Below are 17,608 nucleotides of genomic sequence, written 5' to 3'. Positions count from 1 at the left end.
TGCTAATGGGTTATGGAAGAAGGTACTCTGTAAAATAAGCACCCACTAGCTACTAACAAGGAACAAAGTTTAGAAACCTTGTCCTAGGTTTAAAGGAGAGAGGAAGTTGAGACGACATGTGCCCAGGGCAGCCTTACAAAAACAAATTCAAATTTCAGGGTTAAGCACAGATCATATTCTAGTACTGTTCGCCCACCTCAGTTTTCTTAACTCCTCTTTCTCTCCTCTTCCCCCTCTACTTTTCAGCCCTTAAACCTTTCTTCCTGTAAATTGATAACCTCACAGACTTGGGGAATAGATTGGCTCTTTGACCTAACACCAGATCAAAGGAGTTAGAGCTAGACAGAAACTTGGAGATCTTCTTTTTCAAACTTCAGTTAAGGAAACTGAGGCCCCTGAGGTATTAAGTAAAATGCCCAAAGTCACAGGTAGTTAGTAGCAAAACTGAGATCCAAATTCAGGTGTTCTGACTTTGAATCTGTATCTTGACCTACTAGATCATACTGTTTGCCTCTATCTCTCAGCTCCTACCCCAGAACTTGCTCTGTCCAATTCATTTTGCTTCCCCTTCCCCACCAGGGACAAGAAGATGCACTTTTACTCAAAAAGCCACCTGGGAATGGGATTCAAATGTTAACCAAAGCCTTTCTCTGTTCCTTCTTTTTCCTAAAGACTGTCATTTCATTTTCCAAACTGCACCAGCAGCTAAGAGCCTGGGCATCTTTCTTAAGTTAAAGAGACAGTCTCTCTGTCTCTCCCCACTCCCATCACCCCCACCCTCTCGGGCCAGCAGTACAAACGGAGGGAAGGAGAGTTAGCAAGAAGGAGAGTGGGGAGGAGTGAAAGCAGGCACAGCAAAGGGAGGACAGGAGGGAAGAAGAAAGAAGCTTGCGAGAATGGGGGGCGGGGGGGGGAGAGAGAGTTTGAAATCATTGCCTCTGTGCCTGCAGGACTCCACCCCTGCAACCAGTGCCCCAAGTATCCCTTGCCTCCTCCTTAGCTCCAAGTCCACTGGGGGAAGGAACCGATCCACTCTCCAGCGGCAACAGCAGAGGCAGCAGCTGCCTTGGCAGCTGCAGCAAAGGGCTATCACCTTGCCTTCCTGGTATTTTTCCAACTCACTCCCCGTCACAGTTCGCCTCTCAAGTCCTCTGCGGGACCTTTCCAGACGAGAAATTTCACGCTCAGGAAGGCTCCAATACAACTCCGTGGCAGGGCGTTCGGGAGAAGCCGGGCAGGTGAGAATGCGCTGCGGGGGCTGTTGGAGAACAAGTGGGGAGGGCAGGCTTTTCCTCAGACCAACGATGCGCCTCCAGAGTTCAGGATTCCTTTCTCATTCCCCTTCCTCCTCAGCCAAGCTCCCCAGTTGCTTCCAGTCGTGAAGTCCTAGAGCACGTATGTGTCATACATGCGAAGTACCTGCGACACTGCCCAGACACTGGAACCTTGGGGAGGGGAGGGGGTGAGGGCGGGGGAGGGTGTTAGGAAAGGGGACTGGAGAGGAGACAAGAAAGGGGACGGAGATGGAGAAGAGTATACATCTCTGCCTTTACAATCAAGGCTCCTGTGTCTCCTTGGGAGATTGGCCAGCACAGATAGTGAGAGCAGCCACTAAGAGATTCTCGAGGGATCAAAGGGAGAGCAAAACCGTTAGAAAGAGGGGTGGGAGTGGGAGGAGGGTCACAGGAGAGGAATATCGCCACTTACTGTAGTGCAAAAATAGGAGAGAGAGAGAGAGAGAGAGAGAGAGAGAGAGAGAGAGAGAGAGAGAGAGAGAGAGAGAGAGAGAGAGAGAGAGAGTTGGGGCTGGCTGCGGGGTTGAGGGGAACGGGAGAAGTCTTGGATCAGAGAGAGATTGCAAGTCTGAAAATTAGAGTAGTACTTAACTGCTTCAAGAGGAAGGGTGCTGGGGGGGGGCTATCCGAGGGTGGGGGTGATGCTTTGGAAACACAGAATTAGCCTGCTGAAGACACTGGAGATCCTAGCACCGAAAACTTGTTGGGCTTGAGAGAGGAATGAAATAGATAGGGAGTGGAAGTTGGTGAAGCATTTAAGGTTGTTTTTGAGATGCATCGGTATTGGATTGAAGTACCTGGCGTTTTCTAGCCTAAAAGAGAAAATAGTGACCTGATGGTAGAGCCCTGGGAAACAGAGCTGAACTTCCACTGGTTGTAAGATACCCCTCATAATTTATTTTCTGTTCCCCTACCTTGGAAAGTGAAACCTGGGGGGGGGGGGTGTGAAAATGATCCCTGAAAATAAGGCATTTTGTTATACGTGGGTGCTATCAACTTTTTTTTTCTAGATTTAATGTGTTAGATTTATGCCACATTGCACTTTTTTAGCAGACGTTCTGCATGAGGGAAAATAGAAAAAGTACATATCAATCAATAAACATTTATTAAGCACCTACTGTGTGCCAAGCACTATGCTGAGCGTTGAGGATACAAAAAGAGGCAAAAGACAGTCCAAGAGAGTTTTACTGGTTTTACTTAATGTTAAATTTAAGAGAAGTTTAAATTTATTTTGTATTTAAATATTGAAAGATAAATTCGATTTAAAACTTCTGTTTGTAAGAGGAAGCAAAACATAGTACATTGTGAATCTAAAAGCAAGGGGGAAGGGAGCCGGGGACAAGGAAGGTGCTGTAAACAAAAGAAATTTGCTGAGCAGAATGAAGTTAAGAGCTTCTGCTCTTTTTCCTGTCTCCTTCCCAATTCAGTTTCTCCCTCTGATCCCACTCCAACCGTACAGTTTTATTTCTGTTATAGGAATTGTCTTTTTGTCTGATCTCTAGTAATACCAACACTAGATTTGTATTTCAAGGTTAACCTTCCTTGTTAATCCATGCTAACGTAATTTCACATCCAAATTACATTATCAGTTGTCTTTCACCAACAGACTAACATGCCTATAAAAAAATAAAAAGATATCCTGCCTACTGCTAATTGAAAGAGTTACTGTATTTCAAAAGAGATTTTGTTTTGTTGTCACCCAAGGACTTGTGTGCATCCCTTCCTCTAAATGCTATTCTAATCAGCAAATGAAGAATGAAAGACTGAAAGATATTTGAAAGGAGATAGGCTTACATCATATCCAGCAGATTGTCTACTCCTCCACCCTGTGGCTCTTTTACTGATGCACAGGAATGTTTGGTTGTTGCTATAAAAACTTGTTTTAACGGATAGGATGGCTTCTTATTCACCTTGCCAATCAGTCTAGGTGTGTAGATGATGGACTCATTAATATTGTTTAAATATTTTTATAGTTTTAGGGGAAAAATCAGATTTACCTGTATGATATGTATAACATCCTTTAATTTATATAATATTGATAGATAGTACAGAGACTATCAGGAAACTAGTAATCCTCAGTAGCATGTTTTAAGACACTACTGTTTTTGTTTTTCTAAATACACTTTGAAATAGATAATTTTTTAAAAATCTAATTACCCAAAACTCCTGTCAGTTTTTATCTGAAAGTTGGGATCAGGTATGTGTGTTTTTTTAATGTCACTTCCAATGAAAGAGTCTGATCTTGTGTGTTTGTTTGTGTGTGTATGTGTGTGTGTGTGTGTGTGTGTGTTGTAATTGCTATTGAACTCCCACATCAACAGTCTGAAAGATACATCCTCATCTACTGTTAAATGCAAATAGGTTGCTTTGTGAAAAGTAAGCTGGACAGTATCACATATCACACTTTATTTTAAGGATAATGACTTTAAGAAGTCAGTAGTGACTAAGGAAACCTTCATTACTTTTTGGAGCATAGGCTTACAATGAACCTACCCTCAATCCCAAGTGTGAAAAGAGAAAAATAAAATGAAAGAAGTTTTGAGGCCCTTGGTTTCCTAATACTGAAGATCTGAAGACCTGAATTAGCAAGTTATTTCTATTTGACAAGTTAATAGCCACAAAGTATAGGTGTGAATTTAAGTTGGTAAGGCATTGTGCCATAAAATGCATTGAAATAATAAATGATAATATCAAGCCCTGAAATAAATAAAATTCTTAAGTGAAGGAAAAGGCACCTTTAAGTGAGATAAAAAGGGTCTTAAGCCTGGGACACTGCCATGTATCTATAATACATGGCAGTATATGGGAGTCCATCAAGAAAACTTACAGAAAGGTTTTTTATACATTCAGAAGAAAAAAGGGGGAGGAGGTATCATATGAGGATCTAGGCCTGGTCATGAGGCCCCAGCCACCCTGGTAATCTGAGCAAGAAAACCCACTTCATTTTGGTTGTTTACCCTTCTTGATCCAATTTCCCCCAAACCTTTATGAGGAGGCAAGCACACTTAGAGTCACTTTTGGCAGCTGTGGTTAGCCCAAGCTAGTTCTGTTTATGGGATAAACAGAGTTAAAGATTTCCGGCCCAAGCTAATTGAGAAGAAGTGCCTCAAGAGCAGGAATACAAGGACATTACTGGGACCCTTTAAAGGGAGGGGCAGGGAATATTACATTTGATATTAACAATACTAAAGTTAATTTTCCTATCAATAAGAATAAATCTTACATATAGATATATCTTCAGAATCAGTGGGTTTTCTTCTGTAAGATTTTATTTTATTTATTCTTCAGGCAAAGGAAAGTTGCTGGCACATCCTAAAAAATAAATACTTGTTGCTTGGTTGATTTCTGATTCCCCCACCTCCAAGTTCTGAATGTCTACCTTTTACAATTAGCTTGTATTTACTTTGTATGTGTTTTCTATAAGAGGGATCATGGTATAGTGGATCGAGTTCATCTTGAAGACCTGAGTTCAAGCCCCATTCTGACACAAACTGGGCAAAGCATTTAACATCTTAGCACTCTAAGTACCTCTTTACTTTTATAAGTTGCGGGGAACATGCTGTCTTACATCGGTAGAGGCGTTTTTGTTTTGTTTTTTGTTTTGTTTTTATTTTTGTTTTGTTTTTTTAATCTGGAAAATCCCCAAACCAATAAAATCATAGACTAAGCTATTAACCCCATATATTTTTGTATATAGTTTGTTCTGTGGCAGCTAAGTCACTCAGTGGAAAGAGTGCCAGGCCTGGAGTCAAAACAACTCATCTTCCTGAGTTCAAATGTGACCTCAGACACTCACTAGCTTTGTGAGCCTGGAAGTCACTTAACTCTGTTTGCTTCAGTTTCCTCATCTGTAAAATGAGCTGGAGAAGGAAATGGCAAGCCACTCTAATATCTTTACCAAGAAAACCCCAAATGGGGTCACAAAGTCAGACATGAATAACAACAACAAAATGCTATATGTGTCTTCGTGTCATTTTCCCAGATACAATATCACTTCCTTGAGGATAGAGCTGTTTCATTTTTGTCATTGTATCCTCCGGGCCAAGCATATAGTAGGTGCTTAATAATTGCTTGCTTGATTTACAGAATTACAGTGTTAAGAGTTAAAAAGGGAACCTCAGAGGCTTGTAGTAGTTGATAGAATCCCCTCGACAACATCCAGCATTGGTGGTCATCTAGACTGTACTAGAACACCTCATTTTGTTGCTGTTGTTGTTGTTCAGTCATATCTGATTCTTTGTGACCCCATTGGGGGTTTTCTTAGCAAAGATATTGCAGTGGTTTGCCAGATTTGAGTGTCTCTGTCCAGATTTGAGCTCAGGTCTTCCTGATTCCAAGTCCAGTGCTCTATCCACTGTGACATCTAGCTGCCCCCAGTTAAATATATTATAGGTAGCTATTTCCATTCCTGAAAAGCTTTAATTGTGAGACTGTTCAGTTCTATAATTAAGTCAACAACTGGCCTTCTATAATTTCTGGCCATTAGTCCCAAGTTTGTCCTCTAGAACTACATAGGTGTAGTCTAATTTATCTGTCACATGACAGGCCTAAACTATTTGAAGGCTGCTATCATGCCTTCTCTACATCTTTTTTACAGAACAAATATCCCCACTTCTCTAAATTTGCTTTCATATGACACACTTTTAATCACCTTACCTGTCTGGTGACCATCTTCTGTGATGCCTCAGTTTGTCAATGCCCCTCATAAAATATGATGCCCAGAACTGACCAAAATACTGGAGATGTAGTTAGACCAAGACAAAGAACAGTGGAACTCACACATTTCTTCTGTACAGTGTATTTCTCTCAATATGGTCTAAGATAACATTAGCTTTTGTTTCGTTTCCATATCATTCTTTGCTCAACATCCACGAAAATCCATAGATCTTTTTCAGGTGAACTACTGTTAAGTCGGGTTAATTATTTGAACCAAAGTATAGTACTTTATATTTGTCATAATTAAATTTCATTTTGTTTGGGCTGTAGTTGCAATCTGTCAAGATCTTCTGAATTTTGGTTCTGTATTAGCTATGTCTTCCAGTTTTGTGTCTTCTGAAAATTTGATGAGAATGCCAAGTCTTTAAACTTTTTATATGAATGACTTGTATGGAATCCTACAGCATAACATTAGAGACCTCCCTCCTGTTTGAGATCAATCCATTGCTCACTATTCTTTGTGTATGGTTATTGAGGCAACTATGAATGCTCTTAACCACTGTATCCTCCAACCCACATTTCTCTGTTTTGTTCTCATTGATATCATAAATGATGAAGAGCCTAACTGAAATCCAGATTTATTATTTCAATAGCAATGGTTCCCACCTCATAGTCCAGGACACATTTGAAATTGTTATAAAAGATTTTCAAATCCATATTGCTGTTCAGTCATATCTAACTCTTTGTGACTCCCCTCCCCCAGACCATAGTAGGACCAGGCCCTTCTATCCTTCACAATCTCTCAAAGTCTATCCAAGTTCACTGTCATTGTTTCCACGACACTATCTATCCATCTCATCCTTTGCCATCTCCTTTTCCTTTTGCCTTCAGTCTTTCCCAACATCAGGGTATCTTTGTGTCTTCATTTGAGGTTTTCTTGGCAGAGATACTGGAGTGGTTTGCCATTTCCTTCTCCAGCTCATTTTACAGAATAGGAGACTGAGGCAAACAGGGTTAAGTGACTTGCCCAGAGTCACATAGCTAGTTTGAGGCCAAATTTGAACTCAGAAAGAGGAATCTTCCTGACTCCAGACCTGGCATTCTATCCATTGCTGCGCCCTTCAAATCCATAAATTAGCAAGCATATCTTCGATATGTGCACGTGTGTGTATTGTTTTCATTTGTATGAAGATAGTTATGATAAATGAAATAGAAATCAATTTAAAAGCCCTACTGAATCCTTAAGTTTTTTGTTATCTATTTCCTCAATCTACAGATAGTAATGTAACAACTACTCTTGGTGGTAGCCTGTAGTTTTTCTTTTTTCCTTTTTTTTTTTTTGAACATTTTCATTCCTCGTGCTGAAAAAAGGGCAAGAATTACTTGTCTGTAACATTGGTTAGTTTGGCATGACTCCTTCTTGTAGACAGATAGATCCCTTTCCTCAAAAAGAAATCCAGAATAGGGAAGAATGAGTAGGACTTTGGCACTGGATGTCAACAATGATGCTTCCTCTTTTCCCATTCTGAGTGAGTATTCTTTGCCCTCTACTGGATCAGTTCCATAAGGGTTCTGCCCCTCTGCTGCATTCCCTGCCATTTGCCTTCTCACACCCTTCCCTCATCCAGGTGTTGGATGGCTTCATAAAACCCTGTTACAGGAGTGTGTTTTCCTCTAAAATACCTCCCTCCTACTCAATTTGTGGGGTCTAAATTGCAAATTATGGCTCTAGCTAAAAGAAAGGTGTGGGCAGACTATAAAACTGCCTAATTGTCCCCCTCTACTCTAGTTTATCTGTCCCACAGTCAGCCAAAGGAATTTTATTAGCATTTCACAGATCTGGGTCTTCTGTATTCAGAAATGTACTATTAGAATGCAAATATCAGGGAAGGCTTAACCCCTTTAATCTCCTGTTGGAGGGTTAAGACAACAACCAGAAGTCCCTCCTAGAAAGTGACACAGGTGAGGAATTACAACTGCCAGATACCTGATAAGGCACCCTTACAGAGAACAAATGTCCCCATCTTTACAATTTTTCAGTGAGTATCAATCCTGATCAGTAAAGCTTCTCCCTGAATACCTCAGGACCAAAAAAACTCCACTATATAGTATAGAAAATTAAGGAAAAATCATTTTTGCTCATAGCAGAACCAACTTTTTTCTGTACTTAATATCTACTTATGTTCAATAATTTTTCTTTAAAATACATTTTTATATAACTTAAATTCCTCTTGCTATAATTTCATTCCTCTCTTTGGAGAAAATGGGGAAAAAATAATTTTATCCATCTTCCATCCACTAATATTTTTTAGAGTTTCAGAACAACAACAAAAACAAACACAAAAACCCTTTATTTTATAGTAGCTACTGAATGTTAGCCAAAAGAAAATCTGAACTTGGTTCAGCTTTGAAATTTCTTCCCATATGTGACTTAATTCCCCATTTAGAAATTTTCCTACCTCATTAACAGAATAAGTAAAAATTTTATCTTGAAATAGAGGTATTACATTAGTACAGGATATAGCATTTGTTATAAGAAGTCAGTGTTAATCTCATGTCCCCAATTGTTAAAGACCCCTAAACATATTATTGAACAGCAATTGTATTCTTTTAGTGGTGAGATCTTAGCAGTGCATTGATTTTTCTAGGCTCTCATGTTTTTGAAACTATTTAAAATAATTACTACTTGTAGGGCTTTCTTTTTAATTACCATAACAAACAAGATTTCTGGCTGCTGTGTTAATAATCAAGGTCATTTCAGACGAAAAGAGTTCTTACTTTTTTTAAAGGATCACTCAGCATGATGCAAGTAGGATAACTAATAGGGCAGTGGTACATTTTCATGCTTCCTTGTTAGTTAATGTTTGAAATAATAACTACAACACTTGGAAAATAGTCTTTTCAATGTATATATTTGCATATTATCTTTGCATATTATCCAGTGCAAAGACTATGACTCGTATTAATAATTCAAGGAATCTCTTTGATTGGGCTTTGGAATCCCGGCAGTTCTTCCTGATAAGCCAAGGACCCTTCATTCTTTCTACTTAATTTTAGCTGAAATTAATTCTTCAACACTTTCCTTCCTCTTGATTCTAGAACTTGGAACTTTTCTATTCCAGGGGAGTTTAGGGACAAAGGTAGGAAGAAGGAATGAGAGTCTTAAATATGCATCCTATCATCTTTCAAACCTTGCCCCTACTTTGGATCAAAAAGCCATGTAAGAAGGAGACAACCAATTAACTTATGGAGAGAGAGAGAGAGAGAGAGAGAGAGAGAGAGAGAGAGAGAGAGAGAGAATTTAATTTTTTTGCCTTTTCCTTGGCTGCCCAAATTAACTACCATGAGAGGATCATTAGAGGAAAGAAAATAATATACCTTTCCAGATGCCTCTACATTTCCCTTAGTCATTCGTATGTGTCACCCATATACCCAAAACAAGGGACCCCTCCCTTCCCTTCACCTTCCCCCCACATCTTTGGTTCTAGTTTTAGAGGCTTTAATCTAAACTTTAATTCTGGGAAAGCTTGACTCCAAAGAGAAGGCATCAGAATGTTCTTATACTCTCTGACTTATTTTCTCCTCTCAGAGTCAAACTCCAGAGAAAATTCCTTACTCACATCTTCAATATGGCTCATGTCTATTATCCTCCCTGAAAGGAATTAACAGTTTCTTTTAGAAAAATTACCTCAATGTACAAAATAGTAAATATCAGGTATTTATTTCCTACTTTACAAAAGAAATGCTTAAAACATAAAATATTTATAGTGCTTATTAACACATATTTCAAACATTAACAATAACTTGTTACCTCTATTATCACCCAATAGGTAAATACTTTTTGTAGAACTGGAGATCAGATACTTCAGTCTTACTTCAGAAGTGGATCATCTGAGCAACTCGAATACCTAAGCACCCCATCTCTTCTGTCCATAGCTTTAGTTTTAAAGTTAAAGCCTCCCAGCAGTTATATTTTTCTCCTCCAAGAAATTGTTGCACAACCATTACTTAACTCAAGGTCCTCTCAACCTCTTGAACTCCTGAGGTAGCTTCCAAGACAATAAAAATCCTTTTCAGTATCACTCTTTGGTCTATTCATTCAAATATACTTGGAGAAAGAAAAACAAAGCAAAAGAGTCAGCCAGGGACTTGAGGTCTGGTCTCATGTTTGACCAAGAAAGCAGTGTCTGGGGAAGAGAAATCTCTTCCTTCCCTTGCTGGAAGTCCAAGGGAAAGTTGATATTTTCTGTGTCTTAATGAAGAAGCCATCTCAAAAAGAGACTGGAAGCTAAGTCAACTCATTCGTTATAGCCCACAGAATGGGCAGTTCTTCCTGACTCCATTGTCAGTCTTCCTTGGATTGTCCAGTCACATGAGGACCTACAAGGAACAAATGGTCACAGCTGTCCTTTAAAAAGGAACTGCAGCATATATTCTTCCCCAAGTAACTAAAATGGGTATGCCTACCTTCACAGGAGCTGTCCTAGTCCAGCAGATTAGGGACTTCCCTTGATTTCCCCTATTACACTAGAAAACATTTTTGGAGAAATTAGGTTTGTCAGCCTTACAGAGTTTGTTCTAAGAAAGACCAACAAAATTAGGCTGCATGTGCATGTTTATTTCTCTCAAAGGTGGAGACATGTATGAGTCATACACAGGAGGTCATAAGAATGAGCTCAAAGAAAGGACAATTGAAGAGGAATTTATATCCTCAGAGAGAAATACCCCCCACCCCTCCTGACTCAGAATGCCTGTGTCAGTTAAAATTAGAATCTCTATATGTGTCAGCCATAAACATGAGCATAAAACATAAATGTCATAACAGGATATAACATAGCAGAGTCCATACAATGACAAGATGAGAGAAATGCCATTATTCAATACATTGCCCAGCTCAAGGTACATGGTCCTTATCAATTGTAAACAGAAAGATGCTCCTGGTCAGCTTCATCTGACCTTGTTGCTTACACAGAAAGGGGCATTTTGGGTTCACTCTGAGAACATGCAAAGCATTATGGTAAGTTAAATTCAGAGTGGACCAAAAATGTTTTTCTTTTGATCCAGGTTTTAGGCCTTTTTTCAGGTTGGGGGGGCATCAAGCTGGTTGGAGGGGGAAGCACAAGCTGTTTTACAGTAACAAATGAGCATAGTCAAGCAAAACAAATCCATATATTGGCTGTTTCTGAAAATTCTTGTTCTGAACCTCCAGTCTTTGGGAAGCATAATTCACTATTAGTCTTTTACACTGCAGCACTTTTTAAACTGCAGGTCATGACCCCATATGGGGTTGAGAAAAATTTGCCAACAGTAAGAGGTTGAACATACAATGACCAAAAATTAATTAAAAATCAAATGCTTAATGAATCCGAGGTGTTTCTGGCAGCTCTTACCCATGATGCATCATGCAACTTCACTGCAGCCTTGGTTCTGAACACAAAGCATGTGCACGTTGCACTGCACGTCCCCTCAGGCCAGGCAATACCTAGGAAAGCTGCCAAAATTCAAAAAGGAGTTGTGAGTGGAAAAAGTTTAAGAAGTCTTTTTTAGAGTAGTTAGTTGACAATTGTGTTGATCGCAGTTAAGTTTTTCACAGCTGTTTTTTCTCTATGATTTGTAGTCATGGTAAGAATTGTTCTCTTGATTTGGCTTGATTCATTCTGCATTAGTTCATATGTCTTCCCAGATTTCTCTGAATTTTTCCCTTTTGCCATCTCTTACAGCACAATATTCTTCCATTATTTCATATCCCATAACACCTGGGTGGGGGCAGGAATTTCTCTCATTTTACAAGTGAGGAAACATAGGATCAGTTAATTGACCAAGGTCAGAGGCTAGGTAGAAGAGCTGGAAATAGAATCTAAGTCTACAAGTTCAGTGTTCTTTCTGTTACTATATGTTTGTAAGAGTTTAATATGAAGTTTCATCTTCTTTCTTGATATTTTTTCTAATTCTTTCCTTTCTATTTTCTTCTGAGCCTAATTGAAAGAGTACTTGTGACTTTTCACATATTTCTCTCCTTTCATCTTTGCTCTCTTCTGTACTACTAAATGCATGGAAGCCTTTGCTAAAGTTTGTCATGCAGTACTCGATTTTTGTTTTTGTTTAATGCATTGCCTTCAATTATTTCATTCACATTACCAATATGGTACTTTATAGGAGTAACTCATTAACCTTTCTGGTCATTGACTATATTAGGTTAGATTAGTTTGCAAGATTAGCTATCTTGTGAATAGGGCCCTCAAGGCCATAAATAGGTAATTATGCATGGCAAGAAGGGAAAATTTCGGGTACATCTAGTGTTATTCAAGTGAGTAGATGAGGCTGCTATAACTGTACAGGGTGACCTTGAGCCACTAGGAAGCAGAAAATGATCATAGGTGTTTGAGGTTTTTAAACATGTTAAAGATGGACATAGCCATCTTCACATTTTGTCTTCCCTATCCCTGGTAATGATTAAGAACCTATTAGAACTCCTAAGGTTTGCCTTGAAATTTTAAAACAAGATAACACAATTTTTAGAAGGCTATGAAATAGCACCTCACTTTACCTTCTGCTTATGCCTCAGTGACCAAGGTAGTCCTTCTCCACTGGCTCCAAGAAGAGCTTCCTTTGAAGGGATTAAGCATCTGAATATATTAAAGTCCACCCTTCCTTTAAAGACCAACTAAAGTTCTCCAGCTAGCCTTCCTTGGCTGCCTTCAGGGGAAAGCAAGCCCTTGCTTCATAACACTTTGGCTGGGCCTGTTCCTTAAACTTAACTCATTCTGTTTTGTTACTCAGTTTTCCCCTCCATGATAGTTGATATCTCCATAGTGCTTTAAGGGATACAAAATGCTGTATACGTATGTATGTTACATTCTCATGTGATAGCTTTAATAGTGTTTGTGTATTATGTACACACACATATATATGTACATATATGTGCACACATATTGCCTAGAAATTCAGTTCTGTCAATTCCATTCAACAAACCTTTATTAAATAACTATCTAGAACTGTGTCTCTATAGCAGGGATGTATAACACATGGCCCATGGGCCATTTTGTGGCCTGCTAAAGGATTTCAGGCAGCCCACAAAAAATGTAGGGTTGCCACTGCTCGCTCTCCTGTTTGTTACATGATCCGTGGCAACCGACCACCATCAGTCTGTCTCTAGTCTAACCTATCTGTGGCCTGAAGAAGTTTAGCCTATTTTAATCTCAGCCCCTACCTACTGCCAAGTTGTGCAGGCCTGCTCTATAGGAATGTGCACATAGACATATGCATATGTGGATATGTACTTTGTGTATAGTCATATAGGTATATAATGTATTCACACAAAGATATGTGTATATATATAAGCACACATATATGGTGAGTAATATTTTCATTTTTGCTTCATATTCCCAGCACCTATCATTGTGTCTGGCCATCTAGCTTTGTATCCACATCTGTGATTTGACAGGATTCGAATCTAAATCTATTAAAGTCACACCTTCTCTTCAAGCCCCAACTAAAGAACCATGTCCTCCATGAAGCCTATAATATGTCAAAAGCAGTATACGTAGTCCCATACAGAGTAGCTATAACAAAGAAACAAAAACTTTCAGCCTTACAACAAATCCAACACTTCTGCCTACTATAATTGTAAAGAGCAGGGCCATCTCCAGTCATCCTGATCTATATCTTGCCATTGGACCCAGATGGGTCCAGAGGAAAGAATAAGGATGGTAACTTTACACAGCCCTGCCTCACTTCAATCCAATTCTCTTGCAAGTCATGACATCACCTTCCCGATGTCATTGGTCCTCCTGCAGAAAGAAGGACAAACAATAACAACAGTTTTTAAGTACAAAATTACACACACATACACACACACAGAAATTTGTGTATATACATATATATGTATATACACACACATACATATATACATACATGGTATATATCTGTGTATACAAAAGGTATGTTATATTTATGTACCTGTACATGCATACATATATATACTATCTGTGCATATGTATTCATATGCATTGTATTATGTTTGTATGCACATGTGTGTGCATGTGTGTGTGTATATAATATAATATATGCACTTGTGCATATTATTGTTGTTTGTCCTTTATTTTCCAAAAGGATGGATGACATCGCAAGTGATGTCTTGACTTGCATGTGAATTAGATTTAACTGAGGCCGAGTTGCTCAAAGTCATCCACCTCACTCACTCTTCCTTAGTCATTGAAGTCCAGTGGCAAGACAAAAGTCAACACAACTGGTGATGGTCCAGGAGGCAGTGGATGATCTTGATAGCTTCAATGCCTGACCAAGCTCTAAGCACTCCACAGCACCTGCTTCAGTCACCTTCATGGCTGTTGGAACAAATTGTTCTTATCTGCCCATTCTGCTGTCCTCTTAATTCACCAACAGGTTTAAGGCCTGTCAGTTACCTTCAACCTGGTTTAGCCTGAATGCCAAGATGGTTTACTGAAGTATGACTGCTGCACATGCTGCTGCTTCTTGGAACCACTGGTGAGAGTTGAATGAAGGTGGACAGCCAAGGTGGATGAGCAGCCCTGAAAAGGGCTTGGAAAACCCTCACACTAGAGGTGCTAGCACTCCCTGAATACCCCATACACCTCACTTGTGCACATACACATGTGCATATACATGAATATACATCTCAGAAATATGAATATAGAGTTGGCTGATCAGATATAGTGATTACTTATATCATCTTAGGTTATAAGCTCAGGAGTAGGGTGTAGCATCTCTATAATATGCAGCCCAATGCAGATGCATAAACAAAGCTTTATTGTTTTTAATAAATAAAGTTGTTTTTCTGACATTCTAGAATTGAGAATTCTAATATTGAAAAGTATGCAACAAGATAAGTCAGACAACTGATCCTTGTTCTCTCCATTTGACAATTCCTTGATTAGAATGATACAAACCTATTTTTAAAATTGCCCTTAAAAACCATGGTAGTCAGGAGAGTTGGATTTGTTGCAAGGCTAAAAGTTTTTGCTTCTTTGTTGTAGCTGCTATATATGGAACATACATATTGCAAACTGTTACTCTCATTATTGAAATATATAAGATGTATAGTTATAATATATCTTGACCACTATCTTTTCAGTTTCCTTACTCTGAATACTACAGAGGGAGTTTCAATTAAAAAAATAGTAAAGAAAACAAATGGTAAGATTTCTGAGAAGTTTGAAAAGCTTTTTAAAAATCTCATTTGTTGGCTTTACAGATGCAGCCTCAGCACTATTATTTGAGCTGCAGAGGAAGCTTTGCTATATAAAGCTTAGCATTGTCAAAACCAGAAGAGAAATAGGCAAGATATTCTTTGTCAGAGAGTGAATTGAAATTAGTATATATTCTATGGAAATTCCCAGATAACCTTCAAAGACTGGTGTTTAAGTGTCCTGGATTTCAAAGATGCACCATTAATAAGAAGGAAAAATGCAATCTCTATTTTACTAATAGGTGGGTTTTTTTTATTTGTCCCCTGTTCCTGTAGAGTTATACATGTGCAGAGTGCCTTTGATATACCTGGTACTAGTATTTTTTTTTTCTGTTTGCAAATACATCTGCACCACAGGAACCTTCAGGAATGAGCACATTTGTTTGCTACATTTGCCAAAAATCTTTGCCAAATACTCTTAAAATTATGTATTAAAACAGAAGTCCAGGAGATTAAATAATAATAATAAAGCAATGATGTCAGTGAATAAATAGTGATAAGCATGTAAATGTGCTATTAATATCTATGTGAAAAAAAACTTTAAAATAATCCAATATCGCAGTATGTATGGAATGATGGATCCTTTCTCAATCCCTCTTAATCCCAGTTATTTATTTCCTATTTCTGTCATTTCCTATTTCTCCTGTATGTAGCTTGCTTTGTCTATATTTGTTTACATGTTGTCTCCCTCATTTGATTGTAAGCTCCTTGAGGGCAGGGACTATTTTTTTACCTCTTTTTGTATCCCCAGTAATTACCACATTACCTAGCATGTGCTAGGCACTTAATAAATGTTTATTGACTGATTGATTGATAAGGATAGTATAGCATAGTAGAAATAGAAATTAAACTAGGAATCAAAGAACTTGAGATCAAGTTTTATTTAGATGACCTGGAGCCTAGGCCTCTGCTTGTCTCCTTTACTTTGCGATTGGGTTTTTTTGGTGTTTTTTTTTTTGCCTGAATGTAAGTGACTTAACAGCAGCCCCAAAGAAGGACAAGTAGAGGTCTGGAGGCAGCTTCATAGAACAGCAGACAAATTAGTAAAAAGATAAGTTCAACCCTTGGCTTGGTTTGCAAAAGACATGGACCAGGGGGGAATTCTTTGGGCAATGCATTAAGGTAAAATATGAAACATCAGTTTAACAATACCACAAACTGCTTTATGCTGTTGATAGTTTTCCTTGCTGATCTGCTGGGAGAATATAAACAATCATATGTTAATAGTGCTATTTCATTTAGTTTTTCTGTAAGTCATTTGTGTTTAGTATTTCCTTTGTGTAAAAGAAATAGATTTCCTATACTTGATCAACATTGTACATTGAGGGGGCAGCTAGGGCAGGAGGACCTGAGTTCAAATGTGGCCTCAGACACATAACACTTACTAGCTGTGTGACCCTGGGCAAGTCACTTAGCCCCATTGCCTAGCCCAAAAAAACCCCAAAAACATTGTATATTGAGTATCTTTTTACTACCTCCTTTTGAAGAGACCCTAGACATGAGTCAGATTTAAGCTTCAAATGATTCTCCTTAGGGCTCCTGAATCTGGGGTTTTGGACTTGTTAATTAACCAAATGAATGAACTTGACTCTTCGCTCTGAAGGTCAAACTCTCCCTAGGTTTGAACCTCTTTTATAAACCTAAGTCTGGAGCTCAGACTGCAGCTCTCTGGCACCAACAATAGTTCTTATTGTCACATAGTCTTTTAGCTCTGGAGGACCACTGTCCTGAGAGCAACCATTTCTACCGTCAAAAGAGAAGCAGTGTCATTGCTTACTCTAGAAGTGTAAATAAAATTCTTACCTCTTTAAAAGATTTGATAGTTCCACAAAATAGTAGCATTGTATAGTGGATAAGGTTTTAGTCTTGGAATTGGGAAGACCTGGGTATAAACCTGCCTCAGACATGACTAGCTGTATGTTCCTGGGTGTGTCATTAAAGCTATCTCTGCCTCAGTTTCCTCATCTGTACAAGGAAGGGGTTGGACTTTATGGCCTCTAAGGAACCTTCCAGCTCTACATCTATTAGCCAATGATCCTATAAAGATCACTTTTGTTTTTAACATGACCTAATAGGAGTTGAAGAAGTTGTCTCATAGTAAGATCAAATGTTTTATATAATATAGTTCTTATTGGTTTTCAGTAGCCAGAAGTAAATGTGAATGTCACAGGTATAATATACCGATAAGGATTAAAGTCACACTGGTGGACTTCTGATTTAATGACTATGTCAAAAGTTATGGAGAAGCCCAGCTCTCCCACATAAACCCCAGCAAATATCTGAAAAGGGCTCAAGAGAGAGCAATGATAAAAAAAAAAATACTGCAGAAAAACAGATGTAAGCTCCTTTATTCCATCCAGATTTGCATGAAAGACAACCTAGAAGCCAATAGAGGCTGAGAGAGGGATTACACTAAGGAAGCCAGCATAAA

The 17,608-nt window shown here is 38.7% G+C and overlaps 1 protein-coding gene across 1 annotated transcript in view; it reads left to right on the top strand.

Moving 5' to 3' along the window:
* The first annotated feature begins 923 nt into the window (after positions 1 to 923).
* HTR1F (5-hydroxytryptamine receptor 1F) overlaps positions 924 to 17,608 on the top strand; it is a 151,188-nt gene continuing 134,503 nt past the window's right edge. The window contains 1 exon segment of the mRNA XM_020974830.2: positions 924 to 1,238. The gene's annotated coding sequence lies outside the window, so the exon portion shown is untranslated.

Source organism: Phascolarctos cinereus, unplaced genomic scaffold (genome assembly GCF_003287225.1).
Source record: "Phascolarctos cinereus isolate Bilbo 61053 unplaced genomic scaffold, phaCin_HiC Scaffold_7;HRSCAF=346, whole genome shotgun sequence".
NCBI lineage: Eukaryota > Metazoa > Chordata > Mammalia > Diprotodontia > Phascolarctidae > Phascolarctos > Phascolarctos cinereus.
The sequence above is the reverse complement of the archived record's forward strand: the minus strand, read 5'-3'. Positions and strand labels throughout refer to the sequence as shown.